The 24,905-nt window shown below is 39.4% G+C and overlaps 1 protein-coding gene and 1 long non-coding RNA gene across 6 annotated transcripts in view; both read right to left on the bottom strand.

The window, feature by feature from the left end:
- The window catches only part of atp11b (ATPase phospholipid transporting 11B), a 201,424-nt gene that overhangs the window by 44,811 nt on the left and 131,708 nt on the right, over positions 1–24,905 (bottom strand). The gene's annotated exons all lie outside the window — the stretch shown is intronic.
- On the bottom strand, positions 23,297–24,414 carry LOC112842678 (uncharacterized). The gene is made up of 3 exons (XR_003214628.1): positions 24,336–24,414; positions 23,647–23,934; positions 23,297–23,355 (listed from the first exon to the last, which is right to left on the bottom strand). It is a non-coding gene; the product is annotated as an uncharacterized LOC112842678 (long non-coding RNA).

Below are 24,905 nucleotides of genomic sequence, written 5' to 3'. Positions count from 1 at the left end.
TGGGAGCAACAGGACGGTCAGATGTGGCTGATTTGACTACAGAGTAGGACGGATTGTAGAGTAGCAAACATTGTCGGAAAAGACGTTTTCAACACAGCAGGTTACCTGGGTGTGATATTTTTCTGCTAAAAAGAAACATGGTCTGATTCCTACCTAACTATTTAAAGAGTAACTGAAGGTTAAATGCAGCTAACATGTCCTGTTAGGCCAGACACTCACACCTCCGCTCCGCTGTGTCTCAGCCATCATCGCTCTGGCTGAAGCACCCCCAAAAATGCACCAATATCGCCCCTGCTTCCAGTGCAAATGAGGACATCTGATTTTGGAAGTAAAAGTCTCCGCCTGATTGCTGCCATCAAAAAGAATCGTACTTCAACAGCTCCTGGATGAGGTCTTCTGCTGCTCTCCTCGGTATCTGTTCACAGTTTATTGTGAAGCCGTTGAGAGAAGAGTGAGGCTGCGTCCAGCCCGGATAGATTGGAAAACGGCGTTCTCTTCTGAAAACATTCCATGTCCACACTAGCTGTCCTCGCTACCTAGCCTGACCTGTCTCCCCAATGTGATGTTTGTGTATTGTATGTACGGTCGGCAAGGTCTGTCATCTCAGTTGTGGGCAAAAGACCTGCAACTGACAAATAAAGGCTATCTCATTATCTCATCTCGAAAACTTCAGATTTTAAGATCTTTTCATGCAGTGTGTGACTTTGTGACACTTTATAGCGTCACAAATGTATGTGACAATGTATGTGACACTTCATACATTGTATACATTCTACCACAGGAAAAGTTGCCTCCATTTTTAATAGTTTTTATTCATATTTTGTAATAATTTATTCTTTTTTGGGAGTATTTTTTAATGGTCTGATCCTAGAATTGCCCCTGGCTGGGAGTAAATGAAATACAGACGCATCTGGAGATCATCCAATGAAGTCCTATTCTAAAGGCTGATCTGAGGAGCATTCCTCACACACACCTTAATAGCGTAAGGGGGACGGGCGCCGGGTGTAGCCCTTTGGCACCCCTGCTCAGTAGGCTTCCACTACTCTCTGTCTCTATTATACACCCTGGGGTTGTTCAGTAGCAAGCGATGCTTATGATTGTGCCAGAGCACATTTTGAACAACACCATGGGAATTTCGGATTTTACACAGGTGGTTGGATGTTACACTCTGGATATGGAAGGAAGGTGAGGATTATTAACCCTCTGTGGTCCACCGACACACTGCACCTCCAAATCACATGACTATTTTAAGCTAACATAGCAACAAGCTGCAGTCTCTATTTTAGCCCACATTGAAAGTTCAGACTTCAAAGTTTTTAAATTTTAATTACAGGCCAGGAAATCTAGAGTTATGATAATATATATACGCCACGCTTTTTACTAAATACTGTCGTCACGTTTTTATGTGTGTGTGTGTGTGTGTGGTTTAAGCGTTTTCTAAGGACAGGGCAAAAACAGTAAAGAAAGGAAAAAAAGCCACCTCTTTCCTATCGGTGGAAAAATGCACCATGTCGACCAATTTAAAAAAAAAAAGTCAACATGTGGGATTTGGTTCTTTAGGAAGAGAGAAAAGTTTTGGGAGTGACGGTAACGGCAGCGAGACAGAGCGAGCCAGTGAGAATGAGAGAGAGAGAGAGAGTTTTTAGATGTGGGAGATTTGTGACGTTTAGTGTGGAGTGTATACTTAGTGTATTGTGTTGTCTTGTGTAGTTGTTCTGTTGTGTAGTCGTTTTGTTTTGTGTGTCAGTGAGGGCACTAATGAATGTCACAAAGGCACATTGCTGTGTAAACACAGTCACTAAGTAGAAAACCAGCAGAGTGATACACCTCCTGTTGTCAGGCCTGCAGGTTTATCCCTGTGCTGTGTTCTCCTCTGTCTTTTGGTGTAGGGCTGTGCGATATGACCAAAATCTCATATCCCGATATTAAGACATCTATCGTCCGATAACAATATAAATCACAAAAATGTAACATTTTCTGTAAATTCTGGGAATGTCGGGCAGCTCGACTTGCGTGAAGTGTTTCCAGCTGGGCGTCGCATACCTGGAGTCGAGTGTTTTAACTGATGCATGAAACGATACATTTTTAGACATAGGTTGTAACGGCCGCCGTTTTCTTTGTATTATTACACAGCGTGCTGCGGGGAAAAGCCTGTTCTAATGTTTGAGTCTAAGGTTTATTTTTTAGCACCTGACGGCTCTTTTTTGCTTCTCATCCGTAAATACTCTGCATCTTTCACGTGATTCAGTTTATTTTGAAAAGTCTCAACAGGATCTTGAGCTTTATTGTGAGAGGTTTATGTGGAAAATAAACAAGCGGACACGAGGTGGTTTTACCGTCGTTGTTGCTAACGACAACACATAAAAACAAGCGCTTTTCCGTCCGTAGTAGGGGTAACGATATAACGATATAAATTTGGCCAACGATAGAGATTTTGACTATATCGCTCTATCGCGATAGCGCATGTTGAAGATGTCATCAAGCTGTGCCTGTTTTGGTCAAAAGCATCGCAGCGGCTACAACCATTATCATCTGCAAATTATGCCCGGCGACAGTCATAGCAAAGAGATGAAGCACTTTTGAAATAGTGGGAAGGCCAAAAATTGCGCTTCCTCCACTTCCGTAACATTGATTCATTAATGTTGAATTCTCTCGCAGCTGTTCTATTCCCATGTTGTTGCAGTATATTAATAACTAACCTTGTATTGTGGATGAATAATCTCAGTTGTTTTCCTGACTGAAGTTTGGCCCGTGTATAGCATCCTGCTATGCGATTGCATTTGTCCCTGACCACCAGAATCCCTCACGTTAACTTTTATCGAGTGGAAAAAAAAGTTAGCGTTCATCCTCCAGCTTCACTGTGCTAATGTTATGCTAACATAGCTGTGTCACTAGCAATCACGTAGCACATTATATACCTGGTAGTCCAACTTCAGTAACCCTGTAAACGCCACTGCTGTTTAGTTTCCTGTCTTCATTTATGTTTGAAGTGGTACTAGAGCTGTACGTTTTAATCAGTTTCAAAAATTTATCAGTCAGAACATGGTATGTCATGTTTAGGTGGAAACTAGCGAGCTAACTTCCTGTTAACATCTAACTCCGTTAAATTTAACAAATTCTGTTTTCATGGATGCCTGGATGTTAAACTTAATTATTACACCTGGTAGAGCAGCAACGCTGATGATTTTATTAAAGATGAAAGAATTTAGACCGTTTTTAACTCTGTGTTGTTTGACTTTGGGACCTGAAGGGGACGGAGTTTTGGACCCAGATTACTCAGCGAAGCTCCTCACTACGGCAGCCGTAATGCTCTGATAATCTATTAGGCAGTGCGGCTTACCAAAGTTGTACTAAAACATTTTTTAACAGATTTCTGCAAGCCAAAATCGGTTCGAGGTCAGTAAGCACAACCAGAAATCATACATAAGGCACGCTCTCGATTTTTGAGAAAATTAAAGGATTTTAAGTGTGCCTTATAGTGTGGAAAATACGTTTTACAGAAGAAAAGAATATATCGTGATATATATCGTTACCGCACGTGCTTCAAATTATATCGCGATATGAATTTTAGGCCATATCGCCCAGCCCTAGTGTGGTTATATTAAATATAAGAGAAAGAGAGAACTTTAGGAAATTAATACAGCCACTACAGTGACCATCAAAATAATGAAAAAAATATTGCCGTAAACAGTTTGTTTTGCGACACCACGAAACAAATGACAGCGTAAAATGAAACGATAGACGTTTTTATATCGTCATCTGATATATATCGTTATATGAACAGCCCTATTTTGGTGGACAAACTTTTCTTTAACTGGCACACATCATTTGTGGGGCATCTTATTGCGACACCTGATTGTTCCCTCATTTTAGTTTTAGTAATATTTTTAAATGGTTGTACAAAATGAAAAAAAAAACGGCAGGTGTATTGGCTGCATTTTTAGATAAATAGTTGTATATGTTTACAAAATGTACAATTTATATTTGCATTTCAAGTTATAAAAATTTACTCAACATGCATGTGTTTGTTTTACATTTAAAAAAGTACTACTAGGATTTTAAGTTCTTTGTGAGATTTCAGATCAGTAATAGTAATATTAATAGTAATAGTAGTACTAGTGCAGTATGTCAGTGAAAAAAATAACTAAATTCAGTTGAGCTGAAAAGAATGATACCAAACAAGGCAAGGGAGTCAAAAATGGCCGGTTGTATTTCAGACCTCAGTGAGTTAATCCAACAAATCATGAAAAATTAGGTTTCAACTTTTGTTCATGACAGTGCAGATTTCTGACACTTTGTGTAATTTAAGCTCTAACAATGTGATTGTTTTCTAACAAAAAACAGTTTGAAACTTATTTTACAGGCTATACAGTACATAATATCAAAACTCACATGTTTTATGTAACTAAAGTGTGTAATTATGTGGGCTACAGACAATAACTAAGTTATAGACTATATTTATATGTAAAACGTGTATACTTACTGCATTTGAATCATTTTAACCATATGTAACCACCTGCATATGTGTTCTCTACATCCCCATAACTCCACTGTATACCAAGCGATCTATTATTCTCAACAGAGATAAACTCAACATAAACTGAACCCACATTAAAGTTAGCTCGGTGCTTACCTTTAGATGAGCCCACAAACCCGATTTGTACGGTCCAACTTTGCACGTGCGCAGTAAGTATCGGGGAGTCCCAATCCATCACTATCTTTTTATTTTTTGTTTTTGTCTACATTATATTAAATGTCAAATTATCGTAAACATTTTAAGAGACACTTATTATTCTTAACATCTTAACAGATACTCTGACCGTAACTATCGTAAAATGCTTCAACCGGAAGTAGACACCTTTCGCGCATGCGGGGTAACGATCGGGTTTCCGGTACGGATCGGGTAGTATTATCAGGGGTTGTTAACAGTCTGTCCCTCTTGTTGCTGCTGGAATTAGCCGTTTCCATCGGGCTGAGTAGTCATGCTCGCTGTTTCTTTGAGTTGTGAAAGGGAGGTTTTTCACTGCCGGAGGTTTCGTGTTGTTGCTTTTCTTCATGTTCGGGCTGAAACGTTATCAATATAACTCAAAGGAGTAGATTAAATAACTTCCAGATGAAAACATCGGGACTTTAGTGAGGAGTTCAGACGGATGCGACTGCTCAGTCCGCCATCTTCCGGTTTCCTCCGTACGGATCGGGTAGTGAACTAGTGACACTCCTCTCCTGCACACACACTTTGCTTCGCCCCCTTTCCCCAGCTCTGCTGTGATTTGTGGCTGTGTGGTCACGTGACTCAGCTGCACAACGTAACCACGTGGGTTGTTATTTCAAAGTTAGCGCCTATCTCCTTTCCCTAAACTCTTTCCTTGGCCTCGAGGAAAACGTCATCGTGAGAAGGAGAATTGCTAAGGACTCAGGGAAAGAGAGGAGCGGTGCTGAGAATTAGAACAGCCTTTTTTTAGTAGTGCACACAGCTAACTCTCTCTGCTGAATATGTAAAGAATAAAAGTGTTACTGTGTTAGATGCCTGAATGTTGCTCATGGTCTGATGGGAAATAATGTTTTCTATTCTTTAGCACATGGAACAGTCAGCCGTTCACAGAGTTCAGGTTTAAAGGATGAAATCGTTTACTGATGCATCTCTCCTCTGGATAAATCTGTTCAATGACAAAAAGACTGAGGTGATGGTTTTTGGTCGCCCTAAATGTGTATTTAGATGCCAGCTGATGACTGTCCCTTAATGTAATCAGAACTGAGCATAAACCTAGAGGAGATTGTGCTTGTGCTGTAGCAGCACCAAAACTGTGGAACAATCTGCCTTTAGAGATAAGACAGGCCTCTCCTGTTTGTTTGTTTGTTTATTATTATTTGATTCTATGCTGTTTTATCTTGTTTTAAATATAGGGCTTTTTTAATGTTTATGTATTTTTATTTATGTATTTTTTACCATTTTGTTTTATTCTTTTGGTCCTGTGTTGGGTATTTTAAAGTGCTTTATGAATAAAGATGGTTTGGATCGGATTGGATAAAATTAAATACATATTGTTTTCTTAGAATTTACTGTTGTGATCCAGTGTACCTCTTTTTCTCCTCCTTGTTAAGGATCTCTGTGACTGCAATAAAATTCCCTCCATCCATCACTGAACTGCACTGAAGTAAAACTTAATCCTAAGGGCTGCAATACACCAAAGGACATCACTAATAAACACTAATTATACAGAACCTTAAGCTCACTTTGATTAGTCAATATATATATAATCTTGAGCTCATACTTTGTTCTCTGTTCTTCTGGCACCAACTTTTTTTTTCTGCAAGTAAGATTAGTTGTTAAGAACTATCTTCAGTGTAAAGAAGAACAAGAAGTATTGGAAGTGATTGTACAGCCCCACAGAGCACATCATCAAGTTTGTCCAGGATTACATGAAGAGAGAGAAGGATGTGAGGAAGACTACATCCACAGAAGATCTGTGCTCAGTTCTCCAAAATGTTTAGAACAACCTACCAGCCGAGTTCCTTCAAAAAAATGTGCAAGTGCACCTAGAAGACTTGATGCTGTTTTGAAGTGTGTTCACACCAAGTATTGATTTGATTTAGAGTTCTCTTTTGTTCATTCACTGCATTTTGTTGATTGAGCTAGCAGGGCTCAAACTAGAACACCGATCAGTCATATTTGTAGGTAATAACCTTCAACTATTAAAATACATTTTGCTAAAGTGACTGTAATGTCTCCTGTATTTGAACAAAATACGAGAACACAGATAACCAATGTTGTGATAACCTTTATCTCTCACCTGGGTTTGCTGGTTTTGTCAAGTCAATTAATACAAAGGAGGACTGGCTTTGTTGAGCTTCCTCGGTTAAAACACTAACACAGGTACACACTTAACCTGTATTTTTGTAGGAAAATTACATTCTGGCAACTTAAGCTCACCATCTGCAAACTTAACATGTGAAGTTCAAGATTACAGAAAACAAACTGAAGCAGAATTAAAGAGAAACTCTATATTTGTTTCTTTATCAGTACCTGTGAGAAGACTGTTCATACTGTGTTGTTCTCTCTACAAAGGTTTCTACCAATAAATCTCAGAAAGACACACATTTACACATTTATCATCAGGTCCCGAGCTACTACTAAAGATACTGTTACTGTGGTACGTGCATATCTTTGGAAATAATGAAATAGGTGGCAAAACTGGAGAATTATAATCAGTTAATTAACTAAAAAGATAGAAAACAAGTAGAAAACCAAATTGAAAGGAAATATGTGTCGGTGTGGCCATATTCATCAGCATGAACATCAGACAACTTCAGGTTCTGTCACGACCGGGCAGCCAACACAAGGAAGAGGACTCAGATGCAGACACCACACAGAGGCTCGGAGGAACAGTGTACAACAAGATTTTATTTTGGCAAAATCACTAAATATGAACTAAAGGTGAGAGGCAAATGAATGTACCCTCTGGAATTGCTCAAACCCATACACTAACACACAATGCTACAAACTCAGGGGGACTAAGAAACTGAAAATTAACCCACACTATGGCAAGCAAGAGACTCAGAGTAACAAGATTCAATACTAGAACATTAGTGGGACACTATGAACAAGAGCTGAACTATGAAGTACTAAGCTATATTAGAGCAATCTCAGTAATTCACTCAATAGTCACAAAAACATGAAATCATGAGACAAGAGTCAGACTACATGTGTTGTAGCAGAGTAGTTGGGGTCTGGGATGCGGGTCCTCCCTGCTGCTGCAAAGCCAGGGGCGGTCTGCTCGTCTCCACCCCAGGGAAAAGGGAAACATACATCACAATAAAATATCATACGATATAATCACACACACACACACACACTTTGAACTACACTGAAGTGTTTTAAGAACCTATGTAGTTATAAGATTATATATTGTGAAGATTTAATAATTAGGATTAATGTGTGACCTTTGACCATGTTGTGACTGTGGAATTACAGGGATTATTTTACATAACCATCATCTTATCATTGCATTAATTATCATTTCATCAAAGTGGTTATTGAAGCTGCTGGCATTATGTTATAATTTATATTATAGGGGTTATCCTAATCAAATATTAACATGTTTATTACAGGTGCAGTTATAACTACTTTAAAATGATTGAGTTAAATATATATATATCATAACTCATATGCTGAGTATATTGGTATAGTAAAATAGTAGCTGAGCAAAGGCCTGAATGTATTCAGCTTCTTGTGGTATTTGAGTTTGCTTAGTTACAGGTGACGGAAGGATGTCCAGTCCATGGTGACCTCAAAGGCCTTAGGTCATCACTATATTCGGAAGAGTATGCCACAAGGAGGAACCTCTGTGTTTGCATTTAATTCTTAAAATACATGAATGTTCTGTACATGCAAATTATGTGCTTGTAAACGCAAGAAGGGGCGTTACAATACCCTGATGTTATAAAAGCAATCTAGAGTGTAATTTGGGTAGAGATGTACAACTGTTTTGCAGTTTGCACCTCTCCACGCTGCGTGCATTCATTAAAATCAATTGTTTGAACCACCTCTTCTGGACCATCATTGTTTTACTCTCATCCTCAATTTCGGACTCGTAACATTTGGTGCATTGGCCGAGGGTTGAGGGAGAGAAGGTGGAGGTTGAGACCGAGAGGGTCCAAGGTGCTCAAACAGGCAGACACGAGTCAGTGGTCGAAGTGAGTGGACATAAGCCGGCTTATTCAAAGGTAAGGCACTACCTGTTGAATTATTTCCAAACAGTGCTGAATTGGTTCTGACAAAATTGAAAGTCTACTCACTGAAAATTACTGGTAAAGGTCTGTTTTGGTTTTGGTGAAAATCTCATGAGAAGTTGAAGTTGAAGTAATGATAAGAAAAAGAGTAAAAGTGAGTTAGAGTCTCACTAAAGGTACCGGGTTAAAGTCCCAAAGGAATAAGAATAAAGAGGATTTAGGATAAAGAGAATTTAGAATAATAGGTAATTGGTGAAGTTTGTGACATTAAAGTCTCAATTGAATATAAAGCCGGGCTTGGACACCGATATGGTGGGTTTGTGATTTTGGGGTGTCTTCAAAAAATTAAATTGTATAGAACGGGACTCTGGGAGTCTAACAAGTGCATTTGTCGGAAGGTGACGCTTCCAATTTGTCGGTGACGATCGACATCTTCCTCGGGGAGGGATAGTTCACTTGGCAAGTGTGGAGAACTACGACACTCCAAAATAGCCACTGACTGGGTCAGTTTGCCGTCCGGGGCGGTGGTTTGCACTTTTTGGTCAGTAGAAACCGGGTTTCGGGCGTGTAACTTTTAACTTAAAACTTCGGGGAAGCCTGGGATGTGAAATGTCCCCAAAACAGAGCTTTTCGGCAGGGGTTGAGTTGGTTGACGCTTTTAAATTGTGTAGGGTTTTAGATATTTGACCACGGTCCGGGGCCGAGACTGGTTAAATTGATCACAAAAAACTCAGGGAGTTTGTCCCTTGGAGGGTTAATTTAAAAATTGTCTAAATTGTGTAGGTTTTGGAATGAGAAGCCTAAAATCTGGGCAGTTGTAATCATAGGACGTCTGTGTAAATATATTAAGAGACTTGTCTGAGTCTGTGAGTCAGGCTGGTATTATTTTTAGACTGTGTGTGTGTGTGTGAGAATGCAAATAAGGCAGCTGAGAGGTCAATAGAGTATGAGGAAGTTAATAGGGACTGCTAGACATTGCTGGTGCATGTACTTAAGATGCTGGTTTTGTTTATTACAATATGTAAGTAAAGTTTTATTTCTTGCCATGACTGTATGACTTTTTGAGGGGTTTTGAGATAGGATACATAAACTGTTGATACTTAAGACCGTTACCTGGGTTCTGAGAACTGAAATTGAATTTGAGATAATTTAATTAATAAAGATGTCTGTAAGCGATGTGTGTTTTGGGGTGTCGAAGTAAGATGTTTTAGGATTTTTAGATGGGTTTTGTTTCAGTTTGAGATAATATATACAGTTACATTTTCTGTGTGTGTGTTGTTGAGTGACAACATGCGCACTTTAAATTGGGCGCTGTCCCTTCCTCTTTTTAGTTTCAAAACACAAAGGCTGTGAGATTAAAATTACTGTGAGTAACGGTTTGACTTTTGACTAGGGAAATAATATGCTTACTTTTGGGTCTATGAAGATATTTGACCTTCAGGGATGTTATGAGAGGTTTCAGTTGTCTTTTTCTTTTTTCTTTTGACTTGCTCTTTCTGATCATGGAAGGCATGTCCAAAATACTCGTATGAAAGCGTATTTTGTGTGATTTTAACTGTGTGAATGCTGTCAGTATTTGATTTGAGTGACTGGGTGATTTGTCTGAGTAAGTGAAAAGGGGAAGTCTGAGAGAGAGAAAGGCAGTGCGTGTGAGACGATTTATGGCGTCTGAAAGAGGTTAGAGCATTTAAAAGGTGTGTATGGAATAAAGGAGTGTGAAATATATTTCTTGTGTGATGAAAAGTAGGATGTGCTAAAGTTTGAAAGTGTTTTTAATTCAAGAAAACAAAAAAAAACAAAGGAGTTAGATTAGTTTGAGGAACAGGAAATATTGCTCTATGTACCGGGGCTGCAGCGACAGGAAATAGTGAACAGGAACTGTGCATGCCCATATATGGGAACTGAGTGTGTACAGAAAGAACACAGAGAGAGAGATTTAACTCTAGGCACATGAAGCAAATGAAGCCTTTAAGAAAAAATGAATATAATACTAATTATATGGTTTAGTGTGTCAATACAGGTGGGCGTCTTTCAACTTTGCAACCTTGAGTTCAGCAGCAGAAAAGTAGATTAAAAGAATTGGGAGAATAAGCCAGTTTTTGGCTCGAAATTGTGCGGCTGGATCTCTCACTTTGTCCCTGAAGCGGAGAAGAAGTTCAAAGGACAGTTAATCGCCTGATGAAGACCGATAGAACATCGTGGACTTGAATACAGCAGGCAAACGACAGTGCCACTGATCCAGTAACACTGATGACGACTGACGACCAGCAGCAGCATGTAAGTGTAATGCAACATGTACTGTGAAAATACAGGCTGGGCAGTTGAACAGTGGGATAAAGAATTGTGGAAGAGCACTACACATTGAGTGATATTTTGCCATGCTGGGACTTAATCTGAAAGAAAGACTGTAAAGAAACAGAGAAGAAGACAGCAGCTGAGTTGAGACTGTGTTTGCTGGAGCTTTGAAGCCCGAACAGGACATTGTGCAGAGAGGACCAGTGAGAGATGAAGCTGGACGAGTTTGACTGCGAGAAGATAGGAGATGATTGGATTGAAAATTGAAACCTGAACTCATGAATTGTTTAGGGATGTCCACCATAGCATAACAAAGAGGTAAACATTAGAAAAGGTAAGAATAATGAAAGAAATAATTGTCATTACCTTAATGAATAGAAAACACACATACAAATTGTTACACATGAGATTATTTTTGAAATGAATCAGAAGTGAGATAGTTTGAATCTAAAGCTCAGTGGTGAAATGCATAAATTAAATATGAATATATAGGATGCAATGAAGAAACAGCTTACACGTAGTGTACATTAACATGAATACATAGAAATGCAATGAGAAACTCAATGAATTAATTTAATGAAGAAGCAGTTTACACCCAATTAACATAAAATGCAGGGAAGAACACGCTTACATGCCTGGCATAATTGGTGTTTCTGACCAGAGACAGAGAAATGGGTTATTTAACCACTGGTGATAATAATGAAAATGTCTTAGTTTTGTTATTTTCAGGAGTAAAGCAGACTTGGACCGGCTCTCCACAGCAGCAGTCGGAAGAAAGTTAGAGGTTAACATCTATGGATAAGTTAAGGCAAGTTTCTGGTTGAATTGTTCACAGCAGGATGTGTCCAGGAACCTGAAAAGCAAGCCCTAGCTCCTGGCTGAAGACCAGGAGGGCGGTAATTTAAGGTGGGAAATCAAAATGTGGGTTAGTAACTCGGGGAAAAAGAAAACTGACTGCTTAACTGGAGAGTTGGGAAGAAGTCTGGGAGACTGTGAAGTCATAGATGCAAAATAACATATACCCATACACACACAAACAGAAAATGCATTAACCTTATAAAGACAAGCTCCTGAAGCTTAATGAACAGATATTGATTAAAAACCTGGCTAAGAACATAAGCATATGCAATGAAGATCGGCTTGCTACTTGTATGAGTGAGAGAATGGTGTGAATGGTTCATAAAATAGATGGAAAAACAAAAGAGAAGTGTTTATAAGAGTGACTCAGGAGTGCTCTTGCACTGATTGATCAAAGTAAGTGATTAGTATAGAAAGAAAATGAAAATAATCGAATAATGTGATAAAGTTTAAACATGTATTTATTTTGCCAAGTTAAATTGTTGAGATATGGCTGAGTATGGAAAAAGTTTGAGAGCTCGTGTGAATGTGGACAGAGGAGGTTGCTGTGTGTGTGTGATTGAGGCCTTAAAGGAGGGGTAGATTGTTCAGAGGTGCAAATTTGATTAAGAGGTTTATAAATTAGTGTTGACATATTGTGAGAACGTGCTTATATGTTAAGGTTGAATGTGAGTTTGGTAAAGTGCTTAAAGGGGGATCTCGTGTACAAAACGGTGTAGCTTTTTTACGTTTTGGGTGTGTTCTATGGGTGAAATTTAAGATTGTTGAAGATTTTTGAGGTTGTTGTTTTAGTTTTAAAGAGGGAGTGTTAATAAACATGGACATGTTTAAGGGGTTTTGTAACAGTGCACTTATAAAGAAAAACCTGTCAGGTGATTTTGTTTTGTACTTTGATGAGCTAATACTCAGCTCTCTTTTTCTCATTTTTGTTGTAAGCAGGCCTGCAAAAGAGTGGATAACAGCGCTGACAAAGTAAAAGGATTGCCGCGAGCCAATCCAGTCTAAAAGCAGAAAGAACTATTTTCTTAAAAACAAAGTAAAACAAAAAAATGAGTTGATGTTGATGAGAGTGAAGACTGAATATTTGCGAGATAGTCTCCACTGTCAGCAATACCTGATGGTAATGCGTGTGAGTGAATGTGTGGGAATGGACAGGTGAATGGACGGACGAGGCAGACCATAGGTTGGACCGACTGGACACTGACAAAAGACTGGACTAAGGTTGGACATATGACTGATAATTGTTCTGTTTTAACTTTTTTATATTACAGGTTGGATGAAGTGGAGAAACTGAGTATAAAGGTGATGTTCTGGTTAACACACAGGTTTTTGTTTCTAGGACGTTTCAAGGATGCAGGCTGTGGATGGAGCCAAGAAAAGATTTGACATGATGATTAATTTGATTTCATTCCTTAAATACAGGTTTGAAGGGCCGGAGCATGTATGCCAATATGATAGGACTAACTTTTTTCTTTTAATTTCCTAAGCTCGAGTGAAGGATTTTGAGTTTGTAACACATGAGATGTGTCACAAAAAGGGGGGTGTTAATATATGCGATTAGCTACATGAAATGTGTTCTTTTAGGGTTACTAGGCAAATGTCTACGTGACCTTTGCCTAATAACCTTTGTGATGATAAACTTGTTTACCGACTTGCTCTCTTGTAGAACAGACAGACTTAGAAAAGGGGAACCTCAGCTCTGAGTTCTGAGAATAACTCTGTTAAGTTGACAGGAAACACGTCGAGACAGCAATATAGGGCAAATCTGTTTGAGCTTGTAATTAAATGTGGGACTTGAAAAGAGGAAGTAAATTTGGTACAGGACGTGCTTGAGACGATCAGACGAGAGAAGGAGAAGGTCAGGAATAGTTTAAACTAAGATTGAGAAAGTAAATGGGGTGAAAGGGGGTGTAGCTTCAGGGCAGTTCACAGCCTGGCGTAGACGCAAGGTGCTGTCACACAGCTTAAGTTATTTGGTTGATTTATTTTATGACAAAATAATAAGGAAATATTAAAAATATACAACACGTTGAGAAGATCTCTTATGTTATATTTTAGTGTTTAACATGGAAGATGCCTCTCTGGAGCTTCTCTCCTGATGCTACTCCACCAAAAGAAGTTCATTTATAGAGACTATGTCAGCTCCCAAACAGACAACAACAAACCAAGATTAGCAATAAACAATCTAAACATAAATAATAACAAATGAAGAACAATGCAGAATCCAAATCTGAACCAAAGAACAAAATAGTGAAATGTGGATTATTGGGTTTTTCTCTGTATATATGAAGTATTTGTAATGTGTATCTGCTAATGAAGGCTTGTAGAGGCCAGTTTATACTCACAAACAAGTGCTCAGCCAGACTGAAAAACAGGAAGCTTTAGTGCACAAGGCATATTAATAAATATAGACACAAAAAGAGGAACTCCCCATATAAACAACGTTCAAAATGTGTGAAGTGTAAAGTACCGAAATAACACTATATAAGTCACAGTTGATGATTCTAATGTTAGAGAGCTCTTGCAATTGGCGTCTGAGCTGTGCAGAGGTCTCTCTTAAGACAGGTACTTAGGTAGGTTAGCATGAGGTTGAGTTAATTTTATACGCAATGCATAACTGTGCTTGTTTAGAGTTGATGTTCTATCCAAGAGGGTTTTAAGCTTCACTGGTGAGAGTGTCCAGGTGATACATGTTGAGGGATGATGAGAACATAGCAGGTGAATTGCATGCGCGCTTACAAACACACATGATTTAAATATAGGCCAGGCCAAAGGCCTGGACTTGAGGTAGCTTTCAACTTTACAGCTCCTAACTTGTAGGAATGGCGTGGAGTGTAATGAATGAATGCAAAACATGCTTACAGACACAATCATAACAGGGGTTTATTTTACAGGGTAAAGGTGGACCACAGGTTGCTTTGTTTCTGCTTAGCAACTACTGAGGTAAATGGTGTTAAAGATAAATATGCAATAAGTGAACAGGAAATGTGTGAGGGTGAACCGGGTGAAACAAAATGTTGTAGATAATGGAAACTTGTCTAACGGGCATTAACAGTAACCTTTGCATGTTATGTATATGCTTGAGGCCAAAAGAGGCGTAAATCCAGATAGAAAACTTTGAAGTGTGCTCTTTAGCGGAGATTTAGGCTGACATGGGGATGGTGTGCATTTTACTTGGGTTGTGTTTAATAAGACTAAAAGCGTTGCTCACACACATAAAGAGTATGGAGATTGAATAAAGTTAATATAATGGATAGAGCCCAGAACATGATAATATATAAGTGAAATCAAATGCAATGTGTGATTTCACTTTTATTGGGAAAATAATTAGCCAAGAAATGTGTATTGAACTCTCCACATACTTTGAAACTGCGCAACTCTGAGTGGGCAATGTAATGAAGCAACTGTTACATATTTGCATTAAACTAGCCAACATAGACTCACCACAAAATGATGTAGGATGTTGCCCTGCAGCGGGGGCAGAAAATCATTTGCAAACCAGGGATCTTATGTTGATTATCATATTCTTACTTATGTACACACACACACACAGAAGAGAAAAATTTCAAAACAAAACAAAAAACAACTTCGCTTAACCTGTCAAGCACAGGAGTAAAATAAAAATCTCTTTGGGCTCGGTTAAAATTTTTTCAGGAAACATTTTTCACTTTAACGCCTTTTTTCTGAAAAACCACTGACTCATAGATGCAGATAGACATACAAGTGCACATACATCCAGATGTGCATTTAGACATTAAAAGTGTAGAGGCATGTACACACAGATTGGCAAACCGGTACAGAGTCTAACTGAAGAGCTTAACAAAGTAGACGTGGCAGTAGGGTTTGTGATTTTGCCTGATGTGATATTGTGAACCAACTTTGAATAATGACAGGAACCTTAGATGAACAAAGTAGGTTAGTAAGGTGTAGCAGAGAAAGGTTGTTTGTTTTCTATCCCTTACAGGAGAAGATTTCCACTAGAGAAGGACCCAGAAAAGGAGCGGAGATTACCTAAGCATGAAGTGTTTTCAAGTGGGGGCTGGTGTTTTATTGCTGGACCACCTAGAGGACATGAGGTTGTTGTCGGATTTGCTGAGTCAGGGGGCGGCTAGAGAGGGTCAGAGCGAAGGTAGTGGACCTGGGAATGGTGTAGTGACGTCTTTGGAAGACGTCAAAAGGGGGAATTGTGGAATTACAGGGATTATTTTACATAACCATCATCTTATCATTGCATTAATTATCATTTCATCAAAGTGGTTATTGAAGCTGCTGGCATTATGTTATAATTTATATTATAGGGGTTATCCTAATCAAATATTAACATGTTTATTACAGGTGCAGTTATAACTACTTTAAAATGATTGAGTTAAATATATATATATCATAACTCATATGCTGAGTATATTGGTATAGTAAAATAGTAGCTGAGCAAAGGCCTGAATGTATTCAGCTTCTTGTGGTATTTGAGTTTGCTTAGTTACAGGTGACGGAAGGATGTCCAGTCCATGGTGACCTCAAAGGCCTTAGGTCATCACTATATTCGGAAGAGTATGCCACAAGGAGGAACCTCTGTGTTTGCATTTAATTCTTAAAATACATGAATGTTCTGTACATGCAAATTATGTGCTTGTAAACGCAAGAAGGGGCGTTACAATACCCTGATGTTATAAAAGCAATCTAGAGTGTAATTTGGGTAGAGATGTACAACTGTTTTGCAGTTTGCACCTCTCCACGCTGCGTGCATTCATTAAAATCAATTGTTTGAACCACCTCTTCTGGACCATCATTGTTTTACTCTCATCCTCAATTTCGGACTCGTAACATGACCTATTGTCAGAAGGCAAAGCAAAGGGTTAACCTAAGGGTGTCCCTTTGGGCTGGGCCCTCAGCCAGAGCCCTGCGTGTACCCTGGCCTGTACCTGACCCCTGCAGCTGTGTTTGGGCGTGTGGGAAAGTTACCCAGCAGCAGGGGGCGGGGATACTGGTCCCTGTATATTAGGGGACCAGAGGACACCCCAGCACTTTTCCCCCTCTGCTGTTACTCTCTGTCCGTCTCTGTGTTGCTCTGCTGTCTGTGCTTAAGGCTGTACACCCCGGGGTTTTGCTTTGCTTGCTTTCTGCTTTGTAATTCTCTTGCTAAATGTCTGTATGTATTTTTCCTGCTGTTCATATGATTCAGTGTATTAAACTCTGTTCCAAGAATTCTACTCTTTTACAGAGCATCTTTTTGAGTGTCTTGATTTTAATTGGATCTAAAAGGGTTGGATCTCCACATCGTTGGTGGGAAAAGGTTATCAGGATGGCTTCAAAATTTGCGACCACAGGCTCACAAATGACGGCTCACTTGACCGCGGTGTTCACGTTAGCATGACCTTTGCTACGGTGGACTAATAATCAAAAATAAATCTGATGTAACGAGAATGTAAATACAAAGTAGGATTAAATCATTAAATGTCTTCATTCTTCAAAGATCTCCACAGAACAACAAAAATATACAAACTTAACAATCAGACAAACCACCTCAAAATAAGTATTTTAGTACAGAGGAGGCAGCATTCAACTTTTATGGAAGCAAAAAGTGCAGAAATAGGAACACAGACTGATCCGGTGGTTTTCTGGATTTTTCTGTGTGGACGCTTCATCTGATTATTGTTGTGACTTTTTTCTAAGTGATTCATTTTCCCACGCTGCACCTCTACACTCAGTCTTAGGGTTCCTCCACCTGTCACACTCACTTTAACCTCTGATTACTTTTCAGAGTCCTTTTCACTTTGACTTCACTTCTGTACTTCTACTTAACTACAGATGAACTACAGAAGTGTCTGATTATCAGTAATAATCTATAATTTACTGAATAATATGGAGAATATAAAGCAGAAGCTGTGGGATGACTTACTGTAGTCAGGAGTTCAGGAGAATCCTCAGAGTTTCTGCTCCTCATCATGATGGAAAAATGAAAACATGTTGATGCTCTTTGAGCTGGAATCAGTCCAAAGCAGCCGTGAGTGTGAACCAACAGACATCATTATAATAACTCTGACATGAATCCTGATAGAAATCCTGCTCACTGACCTCTCTAACTGTAACTCTGTCACTGACACATCTGCCAACATCTGTTCCTGTAACAGCTCAGAGGAGTTCAGCACTTCCTCTCTGATTATTATCAGAAAAGTCAATATGACCGTGAATGTGGCGCAGCAATAAACAGATTCCAAACCACAAACTCACAGACTTTGAGACTTGCTCACAGATGACTATGAGGTCTGTGTGAAACACATTTTCAGCCTTTTATGGACACGTTTCATAAATCTGCATATTTTTCCCTGTTCAGCAGTGTAAAAATCTGAATTGTTGTCTGAAGGCCAAAAGATGCCAAACAGATTTAGGTTCCCAAGTCGATCATTACAGTATAACGTTCCACTTGAATCACAACAGACAAGACCAGGAGATACAAAAACAAAGTAAGAGAAGTGTTACGACCCGGCTCAAAAGCCGCAGCATAGGCTTCAGAGGGGCTTTTAATTCATTTACGGCTCCTAGAGGAACCTTTTGAGGGAGGTGTTACGCCCCTCTGCAGCCCCTAATCTCCTCAGTGTGTTCAGCTGTTGCTAATTGACCACACCTAGTCAGGTGTGGATAAAAGCTTACCTGAGACAGGCTTTCAGAGAGGCTCATTAGTCCTTGCCTGGGTGATACCAGCTGTTTTAGCCAACTTGCGTTGCATTTTAAGATAAAACCTCTTTTCACTGAAATTCTAGTGTTCGTCTCCTTATTCATGTTGCAGCTTTTGAGCCGGGAGGTAACATAAGGGAGAAAGTTAACAGAAGGAGAGGGAGAGAGAAAAAATAACACAGTAGGCAAACCACAGCAACTACCAACATATGCATAAATAACAGTAAATAATAAATAATAATAAGTGCTCACCGGGCAGCCAAGCAGCCACCAGGAGTGAACCCAACCAGACGGCTGGAGTCCTTCTCCCAGCCTCCAGCCCCAGAATGGAGAACGCTGGTGTGTCAAAACCTCATTCCTCACTCTGCTCGCTCATATGTGGTGTTGATGTGTGCTGTTTTAAATCGCATAAAGTCTGAATATGTGAAATTAACTTAGAGTTATTTGATTGATGTAATTGCAGGAGTGGGAGTTGTTTATTCTAGTTTTCGTGCTCCACGTGTCTCTGATCTTTAATGTTCTCACAAACATTAAAGACCATCATCAGCCAAAATGATGTCACCAACTTTTGAACATAACGATGAAGCTAAAAAAATGTAGTTGTGCACCAGCATTGCAATTCCATTACTTTTTATCATGGCTTACCTTGGTGTGGTTTGCAAAGTGCTTCAGAAAGATGAGGAAATCTGTTTCTTGCACCCATCCTGACTTATTTCCACTACCAATACTTCCTACTGGTCCATCTCTGACACAGTGGTCTGCATAATGTATGAGTGGGAACACAAACAGTGGAGGAATTGTGTTGCCAATGGCATTAACCGCATATACAAAGGTGACCAGTGAACCTCTCTCTGCTGATGTCGTTGCCCCAACTTGTTTAATATAAGTTAAAGTAATAGTGTGGTAAGTTGTAACATCTGCATTATTGTTACAACTAACCCAGACTGTTGCTGTTACAACTGACCCAGACTCCTATAGCCATGAACTAGCTAACATTACAGCCAACGGCTAAAACATTAGCACTAAAGACCTACACAGAGTATATCCCCATAGACATACAAATAACATAATTTAAGTTTGATGAGTTTAACTGCAAAGCAGATAATGCTATTAGAAATTGAAATAAAGTAGAAAAACTTACTTTTTGGCATATGAATTACTTTTTTTTCGTGTTAAATTGTCTGTGTTTGACAAAATGTGCTGATTTTTCACATGTGATAGCAGAACTGAATTGGGCATGCACAGGCTGAGTCACATCATTTGAAACTTAGCCCTGATTGGAGAAATTGGAAGTGTTACAACTGACCCACGTTACAACTATCCCCGGTCTCCCCTAGTTTGAAATCCACACTTTTTACACAAAAATGGAGAATCAGGGTTGTCTTCGGCTGACACAGCATCTTGTTGCTATGTTATCTTAAATTGCTCATGTGATTGGTTTACCATGACTACTTCTCTTTCTCAGCCAATCAGCAGCACTGGTGAGATTTTTTCACCCCTTCCAGCTCCCAGTAAGCTGAAGACAGCTTCAACCATCTGTGTGTTGAAAAATAGTAACGTGTCTGCACTGCATTTTCTTCTTAATAATGGTAGCGGTGTTGTAACGATAGAAATAGTAATTAGTTGGATTACTAGTTACTGAAAAAAGTAACGCTGTTACTTTAATGCTGTCATTCCCATCAGACCTCCTCACACTTTGAACTCATTGTTATTCTGAATGTTTCTATTTTCACTTTGTTTCTATTTTTTTCTTCTCTCTGTGGTGATTCTTTGGTTTTCTTAAGTATTTCTGTGTTTACGCCTTGTCTCTATAGTTAATCACTTCCTGTTTTATTTTGAAAGAATCTGTTCTCGTGTTTTTTTCTCACTTTACTTCCTACTCCTGTCTCTCCACACAGATTTTTACCTTCCTGCATTGACTCTGAAGTATCTGCAGCTATAATCAGAGCTGGTTGAATCTCTAAACACCTTGATTACCTCCTTTCAGTCTGACCTGTGTCTGTGTGTCCTGGACTTAGGTGGAAGACCAAAATCCAGACTTAGTTCTGAGCAGGTTTTAAGTATGTTGTGTCCTCACTGGAAAAATGACAACACTCAGAGCCCTAAAAACACAAAGCTGCGTTTAACGTTTACAACAATTTCTGCATTTTATCATTTTAGCCACAGCTTAAGAGTCCACTCATGAAAAGACGACATTTTAACTGATATCAGGGTTAACCCTAACCCCTAACTAGTTAAAAATGTCAGAATACATGAGGGAAAGGGAACATGTCAGTGACCTCCAGCTGTAAAACCATTCCTGTTTTGACGGTTGTCTCATTGTTGTCCCAAAGTGCACCTGTTAAGATGAAACTGATTAACAACTTCCTCTGATTAGTCACTAGCTAGGATAGTGCATCTGAATTGGGAGAAGTGAGATGACAGAATTCAGTTGAATACAGTCTGTTGACTTAAAGCATTGTGTCAAGATAAGTAGGAAGACCACGCTATAACGGACAGTTTAAGGAAAAGCTCAACTTTACAAGGAATCTTTTTTTTGTTTTGTTTTTTGACAGAAAGATGAGAAGTTTGATGTCTGAGCTCTGGGCTTGAGTCACGATGTAGTTTGGTTAGCTTAGCTTAGCATGATGGCTGTAAACAGGGCGAGCAGCTAGCTTGTCTCTGTCCACAGTCAAAGATAAAGAGCAGCTGTACCTGGGCCTCCTTGTTCTGATGGTTGTTGGTCCATAACTGATGTCTTCAGTTCTCACTGCTGAGTAGACCACAGCTGAATCAGTCTCTGTACAATAAACACATTAAAATTACTGCAACAGTGCTGTGATATTATTACACTACAGCAATAGAGACATTTCATTCTGTTCTTTTAAGCTTATTAGAAGCATTAAATGGTGTCTTTTTATAAATAGCAGCAACTTTTCACAGTTTTTATTTTTAATCTTAACACCTCTGCTGCAAAACAGTGAGAACAAAGAAATCAGGATGTTTCTGAGAAAAAGAAGAAGGGCGGCCACAGAGCTGCAGGCTGATGCACTTTTACCGCAGAGCATACATGCATGACCACTGTTATCAGTTACTCTTATCAGCCAAACTCAAACACACTGCAGCAAGAAGCTCCATCAGTGTCAGACTAACTCGAGTCAAAAAGAAGCTGCTGTGTTTTACATGCAGATCAAGTTTAAAAGAATAAAAAGTCACTGATGGATATAAAGGACATTTTATCTGTTCAGTCTCTTCATATGTCTCATGGTAACACGTTACATATCTGTTAATGGAAAATTGTATTTTGTAGTCAGTATAAGCTTTTAATGATATAAGTTTGCATATGAAAGAATACTGCATAATGACCTTTTTATGATTTACACTGTTGTCCATTATAAGACTTGTTTCTGTTTTATAAATTCTTTCTCACGGCGATAATAGCTGAATAAGCTATTATTATTTCACTCCTGCCAGGAAAGAGGACAGCTGGACACTTTTATCTTCACTCCCTTTCTGTATCCAACAATACACATACGCACTAACATTCCTCTGTCTATGAACAGACGTATTCATCACTGTATTATTTTTGTATATAAATAAAGACCAGAGCGGTAACAGAGCGCTGATCACAGGGCCCCCACTCTCTGATGTGAGCGCTCTGTGACCGCCCTTGCAAGTCAAATCTGCAGCGTGTGTCTCCACTCTCAGACTCTTAGCTGAAGAAGTGTCTTTAGAATAAATCTCTTGACAATATCTTAACTGTGTGTGTACCGACAAACACGCATGTGTGGGCCTCATCTGAGCTCTGACATTTATGGCTCAGTCACAGCACTGCTGAATGTGATGTCATCCAACAACAAACCCCTGCTGTAGAGCTGCAACAAAGTCCTTCTAGAAGCACATCCACCCACTCTGTCTACATGGCTGTGGACACAATTTAAACACTGAGACTTCAAAATGCAGCATCTACAATAGTGTCACTCTGCCTGCATACAACTCTTATTTAGATTTGATGCAATGGTCACAATGGTGACAAGTACAATTTACTGTATCTTTACTGTGATAAGAAGCTGAAACTGTTTCAGAGCTGCTGATTGGCTCTTTGGGCCATTTACCTTCAGGTCATGGGCGAATCACTAAAGTTGTTCAGAGAGAGAAATGTGCACTGATCAAGCAAAGAAACTGAAACATTTCAGACTGAAGAAACTGAACTGTTTCCTAATTCATGTGACTCTGACCTTTGACCTGTTTATTTATTATCTTTACCCAAATAATTGGAGCAGGGCTTGAAATCTTTGGCTTCCATAAGCAGTAAAAACTTTAGATTTGAAGATGTAATCTCTTCAACTCGATGTTGTTTCTTGAATCATTTTTAAGGTCAGCTTTGTTCTTGGTGCTAACAGTGAAGCTGAAGGTCAGATGCTTCGAGAACACTGATGTCCTCCAAGGCTTTAATGTTGTTGCAAAAGTTTAGGATGATCCATAAAAAACAGGTAATATAATGGTAAACACTATAAGTAAACACTTTTATGATTTAAGAATCTAAATTATGACCACAGAATGGAAACAAAATACCACAATGATTAAAAACGAATATGTACAAACCTTCAAGTTTCCTGTGAACACAACGTCTCACCCGCAGAACCAGTAACACCAGTAGAACCACAACATAGACTGATCCAACAGGCAACAGCACAGAGAGAGGAGGAGTAGAGAGTGATGGAGGAAGAGTGATGGAGGTGGAACCAGGTGGAGGTGTGGATGTAGGTGGAGGTGGAGGTGAGCTGCTCAATGTAGGTGGAGGTGTTGTGGTGAGTTTCTCTAAAATAAAGTAAACACAGTCATTAAGTTGTCGTCACATTGTGAATGTTGAAACCTGCAGAAACACAGACAGGTGAGTGTGTCACCTGTCACAGTGATCCAGCTGTTAGTGAGGGGAGGGCTGTGTGTCTGTGAGGGTGTGTCTCAGCTGGAGCAGCCACAAAGACAACAGCTGGAGAAACATCTGTCTACCTCTGACATCCACCAGCTCATCCATACAACAAACAAACATCAACAACCAGGAAGCAGCTTCACCTCTGATCACACACACACTCAACTCTACTCACTCACCTGGAGGATCAACAACACTAAGATAGATGCTGCTGAGATCCCATAAGCGTGTTTCTCTCACATCAGCTCAACACTCGTATGTCATTAATCGTCACATTCTGTCTGTCCTGCAGATCCACCCGGTTCTTAAAAGATGGATGCTGATAAAATGGATCAAAGTGACCATCCCAGTGCCAACTTCTGACTGCAGGTAAGCTTTTGTCCACTTTAAAAATTTGATCTTGTTGTTTGGAGCTCGACATGTCAGAGTGACGTCCTGTCCAGACTCAGCTGTGATGAATTTATGGTCTGAAAGAGGAAACAACACAGAGCAGAGAGGTTAAAGGTCAAAGTACAATTATGAACTGAATGATTGACTTTAAGTATTTTATTTATTTCCTTTGACATTTAAGTTTTTAATCATGTTGGATTTAATGAACCTCTGAACATCCACCAGGTCACCAGTGACCCACTGAGGGGAATTTTAGCCTCATGCTAAACATGCAAAGAGTCAGAAACTACAAGATGTTAGCTTCTACAGAACAACAACATGTGCTGATAATAAGTGAACATAATGTGTGAGAGAAAGCAAGTGTCCACCCAGCCTCGTGTCTCCTTCACACACACAGAGACAAACTGAATCCAGATTAAAATAATCCTCCTGTACTTCTTGTTATCTCACAGAGAAACTCAGTTCAGTTCAATCTCACCTGCAGAGACGAAGACAAGGACAAACAGCAAAGTGCAGCAGAGCAGCGCAGTGCCAGCAGCCATCTCTGTGTCAGTTTTCAGTGTAATTTCAATTATCAATCGATATTTTTTTTTCACTTTGTTGTCACTGTTTGCCTTTTTTAGATGATGTCACATCATCTATGTGACTGTCTTTACGACAGTCCAGTTCAGTTTCCAAATATTGATCCACTGATCCACCTCAACACAGAGACAAACTACAGCATTTCATCCATTTACACACAGCTTCATCAACACTAACTCCACACACTCAGCTTACCAGTGACTGTCAGGTTAACCATGTTACTGATGGGACCCTCTCTGGACTCACACCAGTAAACTCCACTGTCCAGTAGGACAATGTGGTTGATGATGCATAAAATACCGTCTAATCTTCCAAACCCACCTCCACACAGAGTCCTGTTTCCCTTGCTTGTGTTTCTCCTCAGAGTCCATCCAGCAGAGCTGTCGTCCTCCTCACAGCTCAGAGACACAAAGTCTCCTTTAAAGAACTGAGAGCTGCTGGGACTCACAGTCAGACGAGCTGTGAG

The sequence above is a fragment of the Oreochromis niloticus genome, linkage group LG17 (assembly GCF_001858045.2).
Source record: "Oreochromis niloticus isolate F11D_XX linkage group LG17, O_niloticus_UMD_NMBU, whole genome shotgun sequence".
Taxonomy (NCBI): domain Eukaryota; kingdom Metazoa; phylum Chordata; class Actinopteri; order Cichliformes; family Cichlidae; genus Oreochromis; species Oreochromis niloticus.
The sequence above is the reverse complement of the archived record's forward strand: the minus strand, read 5'-3'. Positions and strand labels throughout refer to the sequence as shown.